The following is a 15,148-nucleotide window of genomic DNA, read 5'->3' as shown; positions in this document are numbered from 1 at the left end:
TTATTAATAGGCTGATGTACATGCCTTTGAGATATGCTCTCATTTTAATGATCCTAGTTTGGCATTGTATTAAAGTCTGTTATTATTTGTCTTATTTGAAAAGCTCCTGATAAAAATATTTGTTTGTAAAGGAAATTGCCTATAGAAGCAAAAGTATTTATCCTTTTGGCATTGTACCCTGTACACAGGCCCAACTATTGTTTATAGGAAAAATCACTCACTGCAAAATGAGCAAGTTGATTAGACATCAAGGAATTCACCTGGAATAATCACATGTCACCAGAAATATAACAGCCCCCTTCTGCCTTCTCTAAATTGTATCTGTGGAAACTTGAAAGAAGATCTGGGTACAGTAAATTATGATAGCTGAAAGATATGAATATCACCAAAGGGAAATTGACTTCCAATCCAGCCTCAGCCTATTCATTGCCTCATAATTGGCATGAATCTTTAATGGCTCATTTTAATGTATCAGAAGGGAGATATTACAAATAGTAACATACTCCTGTTCATCTTCACAAGAGATACAGTGAAGGCAATCCAGATTCCTTTGACCTCAGTGAACATGCTACAAAGCAGAATCTGATTGGCCATGTGACACTTGAATGTCACCATAGTCACAGCTTAAGCACTGAGTGGCTAGAATCCTCATAAAGAAGGGAAAGAAGAAAAAGTGACATCTAAGGAGCTGCAGAGAAAGAGAATGCTGCAAAGAGTCACGAACATCCTTCAAAACAGTATGTTTGGGGATTGCCTGGAGCAACATTCTATGCACCTTAAAAAACTCTTATTTTTCCAACAATCTTGATATATGGATATTTATTGTCACCCTATTTACTTGCCAAACCCTTGGTTCATTCTCTTTGGCATCTAGCTGCTTCTCCTTCAACGCTCTTTTGCAGTTTGTTTGGGGGGTTTTTTGGTCTTGCAATGCTTTTGTTAAGGTGATCTTTCCCAGAATGGTCTTCATCCTTATCTCTGTGTTCCAAGAGGCTATCTTTCCTGAAACTCTACTGAAGCTCTTCACTTCATTCCTTTCTTACTCATTTCATTCCATTCTCTTTATTGTGCAAGTTGATGTGCCACAGTTCCTTCTCCAACTTTCACCTCTATACTGCTGCTGTATATCTCCTTGTTCCTCAACAGTTCACCCCACCTTCTCCTCCTTCATCCTTCTTCCACAGCAAAGTATTGTAAGGGTGTAAGCAGGTTTGCTTGCAACTCAATTACTGTGCAGCACTTACTAGTCAAGGACCTTATAAACTATCGTCATCATCATCCTGAATCATCTTAACCCAGTTCCACAACCTGAAACAAAGTCCTCTAAAGATAGATCCAAGTGGGCAGTCATGTTGGTCTGAAGCAATAGAACAATGCAGTAGAAAAGTTGCGCCTTTAAGACTAAGTAAGTTTTATTTAGAATGTAAGCTTTCGTATGCTCTAAGCAGACTTCATCAGATAAAAATGGAATGGCAAGCAGTCCTAAATATAGAGAAAGTGGGCAGTGAGTTGGTATGTAGAGTCATGGAAATGTTTTTAGCAGATTAAAAGAATCACAAATTGGGGTCTGTGTTTGTTAGTGTTGTTAACTGGGCTGAAACAATGGTGGAGGGTGATAAAAAAGCAGATTGATGTCATAGGTGTGAAGCGCCATAAATCTGGGTATCATTCTGGCTTTGTCAGTTCAGGTTTAAATAGAGGGCATTAGTTTCCCAAGCATATGTAATGAGATAAAAAACCAATATCCCTGTTCAGTCCTGGGGAGGTGCTTGTTCCAAGTTTCATAATAATTTGTAATTCAGCAATTTCTTCTCCATTCTGTTCTTGAAGTTCCTTTGCAGTTTCCTCTGAAGTTCAATTAGCAGTGCTGATCAAAAATACAGCCGTTTACTTTTTTTCATGAATGCCTCTAAACTCATGCCCATAGCATCATTGACGATGACTTGCAGGACCCCCTCCCCAATACATGGTATAGTCAGACAGACAGATAGGTAAACCTTGTAAAAATGTTTGTTTATTAATAAAGAAAGTACATGCTTTCACCTGCATGCTGGGCCTAGTCTAAAAACACTGTCCTCTAGAAGTAGGCATTTCCTACAGAGAGGCTGGGTGAGCCATTGCCTGGCAATAGGGAGGAGAAGGAGCGGCAGCCAGGGAAAGAAGGAGGTGTTTTTCCTCCTGATGATGGGGAGAAGTTCTACAGAAGTTGTTCCTGGGGAAAAGAGACTGTGGAGTTGGAGAAAGGTAATTAGCAGAGGAGTAGCCATCTTATGGAGTGAGCTGTCAATCCATAGAGAGTGTAGTTTCTCAGGCTTCCTGGTGGTTGTGGGATGGCTTCTCAGTGACTATGAGGAAAAGTGACTAGGAGACTTCCTTCTCTTTTTGCCCTAAGTTTGGGACTGCCATTATATTCATATTGTTTGTTAAATCTCCCTGAATAACCTTGTTATTTTCCTCACCTTTCAATAAACCTATGTTAAGGTTTTTAATGGTAACAAAATCCACAAAGCAGGGCCACAGAAATGTAATACCAATGAAAGAAAATAATCTGTGGTGTAGGCACTTAATAAAGCAAATTATGTCAAAAAGACTAAAGTGAATTATATTGTTTTTGTAGTGTGCAACAAATAACATGAACCCAATCATGGAATCACAAAGGAATGGGGAAATACACTAGTCCATACACAACTCATACAATCCAAACAAACGAGTCAATCTGGAATGTTTTGCTTAAAACAATCTCTCAAACAGGCAACAAAAGTATTACAGAGATCGCAAAGTCTTCAAAGAGACATGGAAAATCCCAAATACTCAACACAAGGTCAGTCCACAATGTTATGCTCAAAACAGTCTTCTCAAAAAAGGCAACAAAAGTATTACAGAGACTGCAGAGTTTTCAAAGAAACAACATGGAAGATTGGGTGAAAGGGAAGATTGGGGAAGATTTAATGGGGTGCTGCAGCTTCTATGGGGGCACTGGCCCAAGTGACTACAGCCCTGAGAGGAAGTGAGATGCTGGCTACTAGTCTTTGTGGGTCCCCTACCTGTAAATATCTAGTATCTTCACCTGTTACATTGAGCACAAAAACCCTCTACATACTCACTCAGTAGTATTTCTTCTTCTGCAGTTGCTTTCCAGGATCTCAGACGCAAAGAGATGTTTCTCAACATCTGCTACCCAAGATCCTTTTGCTGGAGTTGGCAGAGATAAAGCCTGTGAGTTTCTGCATGCAAAACAGGTTCCCTGACCTTCTTGATACAAAAGCAGCCCTGGCAATATGTATTATGACAGAGGTGAGATTCACACCACTAGGGTTCCATACTCTTGGGCATTTGCATAAACTTTCTAATGGATGATCATGCACCAGTGAAAAATGTTTCCAGAAGTAAAGCAGAATCAAACCAGAAATGATTGGATCTCTCAAGGTCAACAAAGTCTGCTGAAATCTAGTCCCTAAAATGTAAAGAATCAATATTTGGCCCAGGCAAACCCCCCCCCCCAAAAAAAGCTAAATTTAGAGGCCAATTTATTCGTAGAAATAATTTTATCTTCTTTATATTTTGGGGTTGTTATTTTCTTTTTGCATGATAAGTTTTAATCACTATGTAAATCAACTAAAAAGCTTCAGATGATTAATCAGAGGGGCCTAATTTTAATCAAGGAAGGCAAATTTTAGCAGTGGGGTTACAAGGTAAGCATCCACTCTTCTTCTGAGGCTGTTCTACATGCAGTCACTGTCGCAGGGAGTTTAAAAAACAGAATATTAATGATGATCTTTCCTTTTAGTTCTCAGGTAGCTTTGTTTATTAAACAGAAAGATATGTGTAACCCTTCTTTCTAATATCTCAGGAAGTCACTTATGTTGATGTTTTGAACATATGCAAAGAAGTTATTTATTAATCAATCAACTAAAAATTTCTTACTTGGTAAACAACACAAAATTTGTCTAGTTCACGAAAGGTGAATGTGTATCTGCTTGAGAGAATAATTGTTAAACAAATTATCTGCATGTTCATAATTGCTGATAAAAATGCAAGAGAGAGTGTGTGAAGTATGAAACTGACAACAATAGCAGTCAAGGAGTTGTTTTTAAAGGTCTTATTTTCCCTTGAGGAACATATGCGTTTCCTCCCCCCCCTGCACTAGAATGCACACCCTCAAGTGTGTGCTTCTTTTTAGTGCAAAGGAGGCAGAATAGACTTCTTATCCCAGCAAAGATTCTCAAATCAGATCTGTTCCTTTTCAGTTGTGATTGTAATGATATTTTTAGGAAAGGGACTTTGATGGAAGCTCATACCATTGCCCCAAATAATTCTCTATCTCAGGAATGTCAAACATGCAGCCCATGGGCCAAATCAGGCCCCTGGAGGGCTTGTCTGCTTCCTTCTTCCTCTCTCTTGCTTTCTTCTGCATCACAACTTGCTTTTCCAGGCTTGCTCAATTGCACAAGAGCTCCAAAGCAAAACCTCTGTTTTATCCATTGGCTGAGGCTCCTCTCTTGGGGAGGAGGGGTGACAGAGAGCTTGCTTTGACAGGCTGTCTCAATCGTACAGCGGAGCTACTGAGCCAAGCCTCTATTCCTTCTATTGGCTGAGGCTTCTCCCCCTTCTGGTCCCCTGGAGAAGGAAGGAAAGAGCCAGAGCTTCCTTTGCCCAGTTCCTGGGATCCCATGGGAGAGATACAAAGAAAGCGCCATTAAGATCAATGAGTGCTAATGTTTTAAGCATGTTTTAAGTTTTTTTAAAAAAAATCTTTAATTGTGTTTGTGTCTTTTATAAAGTTTATATCTCTGCTATCTGGCATTATATTTTATATCACACATGGCCCAACCCAACAAGGTCTCATTTATGTCAGATCCAGCCCTTGTAACAAATTAGATCAACATCTGAACTATCTGTATGAGCTTATGGACCAACACAGGGTCAAAATACACAGGAAACTGGAATTCAGACCATGGCACTGGGAAGGAGGGGTAAGCACTTCACCTTGCACTGTTTTCATAATTACACACACACAAACACAAACTCACCCTGCTGCTTTAAACCTCAGTAGGAAGGAAAAGCTGTTGCCTTGTCTTTGGGTTTATTTCTAACTGATCTAAACCCTTCTTCCTTGGTCTTGTCGCAGACCTCAAGAGCTTTTAGGGTCAAATTACAATCAGCTCGGTGTGCAAGACTGGACCAGGAGACATTCAGAGAGAGAAGCAGACAAGGATAGCAGTGGGGTGAGATGGAGCACTTGGTGGGATCTCTCAGTCTCTCTCTCCAGCTGTGAGGGTGGGGGATGTTGCTCTGTAAGAACATCTGTGCCCCTCTATTTGTCCACAAAGCAAATACCCTCTACATTATCGAACTACAGTACATTCTCCTTCTAAGAGTACTCAACCCTGATTGTAGAAGTGAGGTGCGTGGGACAACAGGAGTTGTCACTCAGTGCAGCCAGCCAAAACCAGGGATGCTCCTCCAGAGTAATTGTCTCTCATCTAAGCCACAGGTGGGGGCTGTTCCTGCCACTCCTGTTGCCACTCCTGTTGCCAGAGTTGCTGCACTGCATTTGACTCTAAAGCAGATGAGCAACTTTGAGGTACAAAGCTTACCTAGGAAGGCAGCCAGAGGAACTGGCGAGCATACAGAAAGCTGAAACTCACCAGTGTGAAGAAAGAGAAAGTGTCTGCAACCAAGCCTCACCCAATAAACTCCAGGGCAGGGATTTTCCCCAGGACTCTTAGCAGGAATTATATATTTTTTTTCTTGTGGGTACAGTCTTGCAAAATCCACAAACTTCCCAGCTCCCCCTCCCTTTCTTGCCTCTCTGCTTCAGCTCATAAATGCCTGAGGGTGACGGAGGACTTCTCCACTCTGTTCCAAGCATCAGGAAGACGCTGCAATTCTTTTATCCAGATGATGCTGCAGCTGTAGTTGGACTGAAGATCAGAAGGGGCAGGAACCACCAGAGAAGACTGGGGGTGAAAGGTGAGTCTCAGTTTCAATGCAAGTGTTTGCTATGGATCCCAACCCCAAAGCCTTTTGGTGGATACAATGACGGGAATTGCTTGAAGAATTCTCAGCTAGCGCTTCTGCTTTAGATTCAGTGCCAGATTCAATGTTAGCCTTCCCTTGTGCAAAGATGTGATTCACTCTGTCCTAGAAATGCAAAAAGGACTTTCATTTTTCTTTATTTATCTCTTTCTCTGTCTCCACACCCCCCCCACACACACATTGCTGGCACTGCAAAATGATTGCAGATTAGGATATCAGGATCAAGCTAGACACAAATGAGAGTCAGTGAACTGTAGTGCAGTGGCTAGACCCCTATTTGAATCCTCACCCTGCCATGAAAGCTTACAGGATGTTGGTGGGCCATCATGTACTCTCAGCTTAACCTACCTCACAGGGTTGTCATGATAAAAGAGAGGATGAGAGAATGATGTTGTAAGCTGCTTTGGGGTCCCCACCGGTGGGGAAAGTTGGGTATAGTTAACAAAACAAATAAATACATAAATTCAGTGGCCCATTAAAGACAGAGAAAGGCACTTCCAGGCTCAAGCAGCTGCAGAGTCCCTCAAAGCGGATTGAAGGGAGAATCTGGAGTAGGGAGACTGTAGTCCTCCTCCTCCATTCTACTTGTGAAGCAGCAGTTTTTCCATTCAAGAAAGTCTATTTGGATATTTGGGACACCAAACACCAAAAGAACTATTTGCTTGTCACAAGAAGCAATACAGTGTCAAACTGGATTCTCTCAGGCACATTCCATGGCCATTTTTCATGGATTTAACACAAGAATCTCCCACTTTAAATAAAGGTAAAACTTTTGCATGTGATATGAAGGGGATCTATTACTTTGGCAACACCTTCTGCAGTGCTCTATTTACTCCAGGCAAACTGACTGGAGGCATGATAACTCTAAGCTGCTTGCCATTCCATCGGTAGGATGCTGCCAAATGAGTGGGCATCAGATGACAGCCTAAACTAGAACATCAGGTTGCCAGACTGGCAAACCAAAGACTCTTTTTTGTTCCTGTTCCATCCACTGGTGAGACTGGTTAGGTGAGCTAAGAAGTGATACTTCCAGTGCACAGGAGATTGGGAGAGGCAGCACGAGAAGGCAGGGGAGGCTGGGTCATCCCTGTGGGGCTCCCTGGACCGTCGCACAGCACTGCAGCCACAGCGCGGCAGTGCTGGTTATCCAGCAACTGCTCACCAGCAGAGCACAGGCTTGACTTCCCACTGCCTCATGGACACCCTCTAGTAAGGACACGGATTCCTCCTCCACGGACTGCAACTCAACAGCAGCAGGCAAATGCTTCTCCCTGCTCCTTTTCACTTTAAATCAGTTCATTTAAAGGGGGAGAGCAAACTGAGGTGGGAAAATGCAAGCCCATGTTTTCCAAATTATAGTGAGCCTGCTGTTGTGCAGAAGGATCTCAGCTGACTCAAGAGTGTGAGTGTTAAATATTTACTTGCAGTTTATCACATCATTACTCCAGATATTACTTAGGATTGTAGAAAGTGCTCCTCTTCAGCTTGAAGATTTGCAAATCTTGTATTCCCTGCATATCTGTTGCTTTGCTGGCAAAAAATATAAATAAATAACCAAACCCAACTCTGAAATATGCAAGTACATTTTTCAAATTGTATTTTTAATGGTGCATTAAATTAGAAACTGTGACATTATTTTTTAAGACAGAAAAGGCGAGACGACCTTTCCAAGGTCCTAAATTGAATGATAGGGGTGATTTACAATAGTTTGAAATAATAATAACAAAGAAAGTATTCCAACTGCATACTAAAATATTTGCTAGCAGTTTCAAGCTTACAATCACTCACTTCATGCACTAGGGGGGAAAGTTAATAAATCTTAAGAGCACTTGACTAGAGACACTCTTTCAAAACTACTTTATGATAGAAAAGAGTGTTTTGAACATACTAGCTGGTTGTGCGATGGGGAAAACAAAACACTGGATAGTCCAAAATTTGTTTATGATTGTTGGGTGTGTATGTGTGTGTGTGAAGCACAGCTGATTTATGGCAATCCCCAAAAGGGGCTTTCAAGGCAAATAAGAAGCAGAGATGGCTTGCCATTGCTTCTCTCTGCGGAGTCTTCCTTGGAAGTCTCCTTTCCAAGTACTGACCTTGCTTATTTTCCAAGATATGACCAGATTTGTCTGTATCATGCAGCCTTCTCTCCTTGTGGGGGCATGGAAGGCCTTCATTTAACCTCTCTTCCATGTCTAATGTTCTTTTGGAAGAGAAAGCAGAAGAGGGACATTCTGTACACAGCAGATTTTATGTTTTCAGTACTAATATAAGTAAAATTGGTTCTGCTTCAAGCCTCATATATGAGAACATCCTTAAAGATACCCTTAAGGACATGAGAGCAGCCATGATGGAGTAGACAGATGATCTGTCTTGGTGCAAAGTGGCTTCATACGTGCCATAAATGTGGTTCACAAATAGATCTTCTGTGGAAAAGGATCTGCAGTGACTGGCCCTTAGTTTGTGGCCCTAGGATGGGAATGGCATATTATGCTGCTCTGCACATATCATTCGTTTGATCCTGATAAAGGCCCTACAAACCTCATTCCCTTGCTATGTTTATCATTGCAATGCTCAGCAGCTGTCTTTCCAACAACATCTGGAAAGCCAATGCCCAGTGCCCAGCATCTTAAGACCCAACCAGATGCATTGTCTGCAACAAGTTAGATTGGGTTCCCTGGCCAATTTAAAGACAGATGTTACAATGGGAAACTAGCATTGTCAAGCACTTTGGGGCCTGATTTGTCTTGGGAGCACAGCACAGGAAGGAGGGGAGGGGCTTCAGACTCCCTGCACTGGTATTCCAAGCTGAAATGGCAGGGAGGGGGTCCCATTTGCCCCAATGCAGGATTTCATGTGCCCTAACTGTAGCATGATGCAGAGGAGAGCCCAAAGCCAAATCAGGTCCCCAAGCACTTGGGAACATTCATTCCTTAAAAAAAAACTTTTAAAATTATGTAACAATAGCAAAACATAACAATTACAGTAACACATCCAAAAAAGGAATAAATAAAAATAAAAGGCTTATCTACAGTTCTTAATATAAATTCACCTTAAACTCAAGAGGAGTAATAAAACATAGCAAAATAGCAAAGGGAACATTCATTCCTTGATGCAGCATTGGTCTATAAGTCAGGTTGGGGAAATCTGGCCCAGTTCAAGGTAAACACCACATCTGGTTGGGCCCTTACTTACCCTGTGAATGAGTCTACTGTAGATTTGCAGAAACAGATATCAATTCATTTACTGACTTTTAGTCTATTGTTTTCTGTCCACGTCACAATCACTAATATTTTTGTTTTTTGTTTCCTATCCCCTGTAGTTAATTACCTATTGGTTTAAAAACTTTTTATGTTACACCCATAGGAGACATTATACTTCTTGGGAAAAGAATCATGGACTAATCAGTTGCAAGATAGAAAATAAGATTTGTTTTTTAAAGAAAAAAAGATGTAGATAACTTTCATTGCTGAAACCAGTTCTCTGGGGCATCAGTGGAGTCTCTTTCACTGACATTTTCTAGGAAGAAATTGTTAAATAAGTAGTAAGAATTGTTTTGTTATACCAGCTTCTGCCCTAATGCAGGGTGGTTAACTTTGATGTCATTTCCAAGAGAATCTTTAATTTACTGTGGGAATGTAGTTGCAATGTGTATGACAGATTTCTTCATAGGAGCATCATCCCTTATGAACATCCCAGGGCTGAGTCATGCTTGTGACTCACAAGTCACGATTAATGTGCATCTACAAAGAAACACCACAACAATACCTTTCATGGCCATGCAAAGGGGAAAAAAAAGGAAACCCATCAACATTCCCTCCTCTATGCAACTTTTGAAGTCCCACAAGCCCTGTCCCTCTTGGCATCCTAGGTGAATAAATATTTAGTGATTTGTGATCTGAAGAGAAACCAGAGTATTAATAATTAGTGATGGCTTATAGTAAGTCTATAGAAGAGCCCCGTGATGCAGAGTGGTAAAGCTGCAGTACCGCAGTCCGAGCTCTCTGCTCACACCTGAGTTTGATCCTGGTGGAAGCTGGGTTCAGGTAGCTAGCTCAAGGTTGACTTCAGTCTTCCATCCTTCCAAGATCGATAAAATGAGTACCCAGGTTGCTGAGGGGAAAGTGTTGATGACTGGGGAAGGCAATGGCAAACCATCCCATAAAAATCTACCATGAAAACATCGTGATGAGACGTCACCCAGAGTCAGAAACGACTGGTGCTTGCACAGGGGACTACTTTTACCTTTCTAGTAAGTCTATAACATATGTAGCAAAAGTATCCAGGCATGTGCTCACAAATACTGCCCAACTTCTGTATTGTGCCAGTCTCTTCTCTTACTCCCTCTGCTCTGTGCAGAGGGCTCTGGGGAGAGGCAGAGATATTTCAATTAAATATGACGGAATGGCCAATGGTAGCTCTCCAAATGTTTTTTGCCTACAACTCCCATCAGCCCCAGCCATTGGCCATGCTGGCTGCGGCTGATGGGAGTTGTAGGCAAAAAACATCTTGAGTGCTACCTTTGGCCACCCCTGAAATATGAGAAGGATTAACTAACAGTGAGAGGCAAGTCTATGTTCCTTGACTTACTCAAGTCTGAGCACAAGTTAACACACACACATACACAGACCCAGGGAGAGAACACACATGGAATTCTCCAGGGAAAGGAAGAGATATTTCCCCCTTGTGCTGCATCAGAAAGAGCTGACCCAGGATCTCCTGTGCTGGATTACTTATAGATAATGAAAAGAAAAGCAAGAGAATATTCCAGATGCTTCTTACTTTTTCAAACCACAGCAGACCCCTCCTCCCCAAAGCCCTCTTTCTGGCTTGGAGAGAGAGGTGGGGAATTTCTTCCTGAGGTGTGGAGAAGGTACGAAAGAGACAAAGAGTGTTTTCACACAGAGCTTATCCCAGAGCGACGTCCCTCTTCACCGCGCAGCGTCTGTGCAGATTTCGCACCAACTGCTCCGCAGAACCAGGAAGAGCCATGAAGTGCCGAGCCTTTTGCATCGCAAATGTAAACCGCTAAAACCCAGTTTACATTAGCGATGCAAAAACCGCGGCTCTTCGCGCTCTTCCTGGTTTTGCGGAGCAGTTGGTGCGAAATCCGCGCAGACACTGCGCGGTGAAGAGGGACGTCGCTCCGGGGTAAGCTCTGTGCGAAAACGCCCAAAGATTCCTCTGTTTCTAAGTGCAAATAACAACTCTGTATCACTCCAGAGTCGGAAACGATTGGTGCTTGCACAGGGGGCTACCTTTTTTTATTAAACATGATGCTGGCTAGGCAAAAGAACTTGCACCTAGCATATCACTTCGCTAGCATATCACTTCACTTCAACGCTTCCCGTGCAAAGCAACCATGCATACTTAGGACCAAAAGACACATGCCATGCGACACAAGGTGTCTGACCTTCAGTCACACTTTCACACAGGAACCAATATTGTCTCTGCATGGCTCCAAATACTGTAAGGAGGGAGGGAAAGAGGAACTTCAGGCTTCCCTCTCATGTCAATTTTGTCAGTGGAAATGGTCCTGGGGTGGCTGTTTGTCTTTCCACAAGCTCCATGCATTCTAGAATGGACCTGTAGAACTGAAGAGGCAAACAGCCCCCTGCATCAATTCCCACGGATGAAAAAGGCTCAGGAGGAAAACCTGAAGCCCTCTCCCTTATTTGAAACCATGAGAAGGGACAGAGAGAAAGTGTGACTAAGAGTTGGATACCCATGACCTGATTCATGTCCTATATAACATGTACAGTATTTCGGCCCTTAACACATCAAAGATCTGTAGCCTGTGTGTGTGTGTGCTGAGCATATGTAGCTGCTTTGGCCAGTTTAAATGAGATAATGGGGTCACGTAAAGTTGCATGGGTTAACTCTTTTGCCTCACCAGCCACACAGTCAAATCAGGCCTGCCTAAACTGCCTAAGCAGTGCATGCAGAGACAGGCAGGGCTTTAGAGACAGGCCGAGTCTTACTTCAGCTGCATGAAGGTTTAGGATTAATTCACCTTTTGTCTCTATAGATTCTGGACTCTGATTTAATTAGCCCTAGAAAAAAATCAGCCTGACCTGGATAGCCCAGATTAGCATGATCTCATCAGATCTCAGCAGGGCTTTTTTTTTAAAGCCGGAGCCCACAGAAGCAGAGCTCCACCTGGACTGGACAGGGCTACGGCTGGTCCGACCTGCCATGTGGTAGCCACATGCTTCCAGGCCAAGTGGTGTGGCCTAATAGGCAAATGAGCTCCTGCTGGGCTTTTCCTACAAAAAAAAAAAAAAGCACTGGATCTCAGAAGCTAAGCAGGGTCAGCCCTGGTCAGTACTTGGATGGGAGACCTCCAAGGAATATTAGAGTTACCAGGCCTCAGATTCAGTGGGAGCTCACAGGAGTGCAGCTCCTGAGCCTTTCTGAGAGTCCCACCTCCTCCTTCTGAGAGTTCCACCTCCTTGTCCATTGAATAGTATGTGCAGCTGCATAACAATCCCTGGATGAGCTCCACCACCTATTTTTCTGCAAAATGAACTCTGAGGGTCACTATGCAAAGGCAAATCACCTTTGAACATCTCTTGTCTTGAAAACCCTATGGGGTCACCAGGGGTGGAATTCTAGCAGGAGCTCCTTTGCATATTAGGCCACACACTCCTGATGCAGCCAACCCTCCAAGAGATTACAAGGCTCTTTTTTGTAAGCTCTTTGAGGACTGGATACATCAGGGGTGTGTGGCCTAATATGCAAAGGAACTTCTATTAGAATTCCACCCCTCAGGGTCACTATAAATCAGCTGCAACTTGATGGCAAAAAAAATTGATAAAAACCAACAGCTTCCATCTTTGTCCAATAATCCCCTTGGTGCTCTTCCCTCTCTGCTTCTAGCTTAAGAAGCAACTCTTCTTTGTCCTCCTTACCATTTCTAGAAATACTCATCGTCCAGGTGCAACCTCTGGCTGACTGATGACTGTGGCTATAAGCCCCATTGTCTGTTAATTAGCCCAGTTCCAGTTAGAGAGCCAAACCCACTCTCAGGGCTTCCACCCATCTGCAAATTGTCAGATAGTGGCAGGAAATGCCTTTGATCTCCGAGCACAAGAGACTACATTTATACTGAGGCCTTAAGAGCTGTGCAAAGATAGCTGCGTGAAGAAGCCAGACATTCTTTTCCAGGAATGATGAAGCAGGTTAAAAAGAAAAAAGCCTTGCTTTGTCTGTGCAAGAAGTAATACCTGCTCCCCTTCCAAGGAATGCAAAGTGGTTTCTGGCATCTCTAGATGTTCTGAGCTATCAGAAATCAAGGGAGGAGGAGGGGGAGACACATTTAGGCTGTATGCAAGTAAACCCTATGGAATTACATGGGATTTATTTCTGAGTAGATATGCTTAAGGATAGAATAGACATGTTCTCTTTATTTTACAGAGTAGTCTGATTTAACTTCTGAAAAGAATTAACTTACACTCAAGCTTTAAAAAAAATAGAAAGATTTCTGTGTGTCAAGAGGCCTTCATCACAATATGGCCACTTTTTTAGAGATGAGCCTTATTTTAAGATGAAACCAGCAAAGGGATCATAGACAGCATAGGCTGTGCACTTCAGTAGGAGACAGTAGGGCAGCTAAACTTGAAAACATATATCTTGTGAAAGCAAAAGCGGGTCAAACCAATTCAAACACAGCTGTGTTACCTTATCAGTTATCTGACTGGTTTGGTTCCTGTTTAAAGGGGCTGAAGTAATTATTCCCTCAACTTTTCTGCTAAACCATGAACTGGTGTGGTGCTGTGCAAGAATATAAAGAGCAGGCCTTGAAGTCAGCAAGAGCTCACAGAAGCACAGCTCCTGAACCTTTCTGATGCCCCCCCTCCTCCTCCCCACCTACCTACCTTGCCCATTGAATAGTAGGTGCAGCTGCATAACAATCCCTGGATTAGAAGAATGGGCAGCCAGCCAGCCACTAGAAGCTTTGTCATACCCCCAGCAGCCCTTATTAACCCCTTCTCCACTTCTTAGGTGATTTTGGGCAGCAGGTGGCTTGCTGGCCTTTTGACTGTGGTGTAAGCCAAAATGCCCTCCAAAGAGGTTGGGGAATTGACAGGTGGGCAACTTTGGCTCAAAAGGATCTAGAATCTATGTGTACAGGATTCCACTTCCAGAAATTCTTGCTAAATTTACAGAGGACAATAATTAAGTAAAACAATTATGCTTTTATTACAGAAAACTATAGAACACACACATACAAGGTAATGGATACATATAGCATACATACAGACCTAATAAAACTAGAGAGAGAGAGATACAGAGGTAACACAAGGATGGACGAACAGGGTCATAATTACCAATCGTAGTCTTCGAGGAAGGCTCCAATGGCAACAAATGAGGGAGATGGGGGAAGGGACCGTCAACTGATCAGGTATCGGGGGCGTATCTAAACAGCAAGCTTGGGGTACTGTAAGATGCACACCTGTGGGGAGTTGGGTCAGAGGTTATAAGGACTACCTTGAGCCCTTAGGGGGTAAGAGGTGCAGGGGCGGATAACAGGTGGTCAGCTGGTATGTGACCTCAGAAAAGGGGAGGCTCCACAATGACCATAAGAGCTGGATTTATGCGGTGGCCAATGGCCAGTTTATTAGGGACACCTGATTGGATACCCATATCCAGCCAATGAGCTGACCTGGCCCTAGTTACCTGTGGGGGGGGGTGGCCAAGGAGAGCTCCAGGTGAGCAGGCCTCACTCACCTAGGGCTCTCCTTTCTTGCACCGGGTTGCTTTTGGCTGGTGGAGGGGCATATGCTAATGAGTTCTATCACCTCTTTTTCTGCAAAACGACCCCTGATAAAGAAGGTGTGACTTTTAAAATGTTAAATCATGCAAGTATTAGTTCCCAGACACAGACTTCAAACCTTTTCTGCTTACCACTGGAGGGATGTTGAGCACTCACGGCCTTTTTTTTTGTAGCAGGAACTCCTTTGCGTATTAGGCCACGCACCCCTGCCTGATATAGCCAATTTTCCAAGAGTTTACAATAGACCCTGTACTAGGGTTGCCCAGTCCAATTCAAGAAATATTTGTAGACTTTGGGGGTGGAGCCAGGAGACTTTGGGGGTGGAGCCAGGAGACA

The 15,148-nt window shown here is 43.0% G+C and overlaps 1 protein-coding gene across 1 annotated transcript in view; it reads left to right on the top strand.

Annotated features, from left to right (window-relative positions):
- The first annotated feature begins 5,953 nt into the window (after positions 1 to 5,953).
- STEAP4 (STEAP4 metalloreductase) overlaps positions 5,954 to 15,148 on the top strand; it is a 32,880-nt gene continuing 23,685 nt past the window's right edge. The window contains exon 1 of the mRNA XM_060248465.1: positions 5,954 to 5,973. The gene's annotated coding sequence lies outside the window, so the exon portion shown is untranslated. The remainder of the gene's footprint in view (positions 5,974 to 15,148) is intronic.

The sequence above is a fragment of the Heteronotia binoei genome, chromosome 10, assembly GCF_032191835.1.
Source record: "Heteronotia binoei isolate CCM8104 ecotype False Entrance Well chromosome 10, APGP_CSIRO_Hbin_v1, whole genome shotgun sequence".
Classification (NCBI taxonomy): domain Eukaryota; kingdom Metazoa; phylum Chordata; class Lepidosauria; order Squamata; family Gekkonidae; genus Heteronotia; species Heteronotia binoei.
This window is presented reverse-complemented; position numbering and strand designations above follow the sequence as displayed.